Source organism: Microtus ochrogaster, chromosome 4, assembly GCF_000317375.1.
Source record: "Microtus ochrogaster isolate Prairie Vole_2 chromosome 4, MicOch1.0, whole genome shotgun sequence".
Classification (NCBI taxonomy): domain Eukaryota; kingdom Metazoa; phylum Chordata; class Mammalia; order Rodentia; family Cricetidae; genus Microtus; species Microtus ochrogaster.
The window spans coordinates 46,880,712-46,883,616 of record NC_022011.1 but is presented as its reverse complement, the minus strand read 5'-3'; the positions used below and the strand labels follow the sequence as shown (position 1 = coordinate 46,883,616).

General features: G+C 55.3%; 1 protein-coding gene across 2 annotated transcripts in view; it reads right to left on the bottom strand.

Moving 5' to 3' along the window:
- Positions 1-758, bottom strand: part of Kyat1 (kynurenine aminotransferase 1) — a 28,837-nt gene extending 28,079 nt beyond the window's left edge. For both annotated transcript variants that reach the window (XM_005346143.2, XM_013355073.2), the window contains exon 1: positions 605-758. The gene's annotated coding sequence lies outside the window, so the exon portion shown is untranslated. The remainder of the gene's footprint in view (positions 1-604) is intronic.
- Between the last annotated feature and the right edge of the window lie 2,147 nt (positions 759-2,905).

Here is a 2,905-nt window from a genome sequence, read left to right as displayed (position 1 = left end):
AGGCTGGTCTCGAACTCACAGAGATCCGCCTGCCTCTGCCTCCCGAGTGCTGGGATTAAAGGCGTGCGCCACCATCGCCCGGCATAAATTCCTCGCCTTGTTAAATTAACAACGTGTGCATATTAGTAGAAAGCTGGCGTGCATGCGAACACTCGAACGGCAGCAGGACTGAAGGCTAAACTTTCTGTCCCTAAGTTTCTCTACCTATCTTGGAAGTTGTCCCAAATTAGTACTTTAACCCAATTGCAATGACTACTGTCAGCCTGGGAATCGTCAGAAGAACCCACGGAGGCTGTTATTGGCGCCAGCTCTGCCGGGAATTCTCCGTAACCGCAGTCTTCATCTTCTTGGCCAGGACTACCTTGGGCAAGTGGATGCGGGTGCAGAGAGAGGTAGCCAGACTGGTCCCACGGCAGTGCAGAGCTGCCAACCGCGCGCGTAAGTATTTCTCGGGGGACCAAGCCTTCTTTCAGCGAAGCTACACATCACACACAAACAGCAGCAGCACATGCATCTAGGCTCACAGCACTCAGAACCCTCTGGAGAACCTGCCGGCTTCAACACGCGATTTCGGTAAAATCTCGCACGGCGACCAGGTACTGACCTGCTTCAGCGAAGAACTGCGATGCTTCGTCAAATCTCCAGCGACCCCAAATGTAGTCCCAAGGTTGCAAACGTCTCTGTTCCTTTAAAGAGGTGGAGCCCTAAATGCCCTACTTCTGCCCAGAAGCAACATGGCGCCAAGAACACCGTCAGAAGCTGCGTGAAACTCTCCGTTCCCTTTAAAAACATGGTGACCACCCCCCCCCCGGCCCCCGGCGGCCCCCGTTTGCGCCCGGTGACATCACTTCCGGGGCGGATACCTAGGAAGCGGTACGGTGACGGGCAAACAAAACAAGGCGCCAAAGACCCACGGCGTGAGCTGCTATGGGAAGCGGGAATCAGGACGTGCGGCCGGGAGCTGCGGGCCCAGGCGAGTGGGTCGGGTGGGGAAAGCGACGCGCGCTGTCACCTCACGGAATCCACTCACTTGCGCTCGGCCTCCGCACGTGCCTCTCACCCTAGTTTCCGCCGCGCTTCCCACATCCCACTTGCTGCGCTGGTCCCCGCAGACACGCGCCCGCGTCCGCTTTCCTGTGGGTCCCGCTGGGCGTTCTCTGGACAGCACCCCCATCAGCAGCTCTCCCGGTTTTCAGCCTTGGGATTCCCTGCGCCAGTCTCTTTCCTTGGACCCCTCCCTCTTCCTGATCTGCCGGACAGTTTTCTGCCATGGGGTCAAGATCACCGGCTTTAGGGACCTCGGATTTTGGTGAGGTTCCCCGGACGACCGGTTCTTGATGTGAAACTCCAGTTGGTTCTGCCGCTGTCTTGTTCATCCAGCGGCGGGAAGGAGTATCAGATCCGTGAAGGTGTGGTGAGCCGGAGGTCGGCAAAGATGCTCCCAGTCTGAAGAAACACAATGAAATTGGAAGCTAAATTGTGAAAAACGGGATGTAAGACCTGAAAGTTTTAAAAGACCTTCCACCTTGGAAAGGGGACGATGATTCCTTTAACCCCATTTGACTGTGTTCTGCTCTCCGGAGCACACAGAGTAGCAGACAGCACTGGAGGAAGGGGAGGAAGGGAAGCAGAATTTAAGTGTGTTCATAGGTTTAGGACAGTGAAAATGATCGGGACACACTGTCAGTGAAGGTTAAGTTCTTCTGTGGCAGCCCAGGGGAAGGAAGCAAGGACTGTGGAGGAGATACTGGGGTGATGGTGGCTTGACTCCCTGTCTTCCCAGTCCTATAGCTCGATGGGGTTGAGGAGTGTTGTTATTCAGGACCTTCTTGCCTCCTAGGGCCTGTAGGGCATAGGATAGGAGATCAAGAAACGTGATGGCCCTCCTCCCAGTGTTTCTTTTGTCTGCTGAGGACACAGGTTAGAAGGCGGGTTGTAGAGAGTGGGAGCTTCAAGGGATTGCCCTGTGAGTCAGGAGCCTGGGCAGGTAGTGGGTTTACTTGCTGCTTGAAGGAGCTTCAAGGGAGGAACCAAAAGTGATTCCAGGTTTTCATGTGGGGACACTGAGGTACAGCCTAATAGGCAAAGACCCCAGAAGGAGCCAGATGGGCTCCACATTGGGTACCTGGAGTCTTGCTCGCCACCTCTCCATCCCTGGCCTCACTCACCTGCCCTGCCATAATGATCTGCCTTGGACGGGGATTTATGCTAGGAAATGTGTCCCTGGCCTCCTCAGCACTGCAGTCTGAGGGGAGACAGACATCAGGCCATAGAAGCAGAGGACTGAGCACTGTTAGGACAGAAGGAACCCCATGGTAGTCCAGAGGAGAGGTACCCATGAATACATGGACAGGGTTGCCGAAGGGACACTTCCAGGAAGAAGGGCACTGGAGGAGCATGTGAGTCTGGAACCTCAGTTCTGGTCCCTCTACCATGAGCAAGTGATTGCACAGCCTCAGCAGGTGTCTCCGTCCTGACTGAGGAGGAGGCAGTGCAGAGGTGGCCTGGACAGCTTCTGTATCTCTCTGGCTCTAGATGCTTTGCCGCTGGCCATTCATGTCAACTTCTGGGCACTTGCACTGCCCCCCCAGCCACAAACTGGATTCCCCAGTTACCGCATGTTCTATAATCCCTCTTGGACACATCCAGCCCCAGAATGTGTCACCCCCTTTATGGCTATCTCCTGTCAGTACTTTGGCCTTTCCTGTGGCTGGACCACACTCCCAACTAGGCTGTTTCTGCTGTCCTCCCCAGGTCTACAGAAGCACCTATACTACACTTTACATCAGAAGTGGACAGCTCAGCCGGGCAATGGTGGCACATGCCTTTAATCCCAGCACTTGGGAGGCAGAGGCAGGCGGATCTCTGTGAGTTCGAGACCAGCCTGGTCTACAGAGCTAGTTCC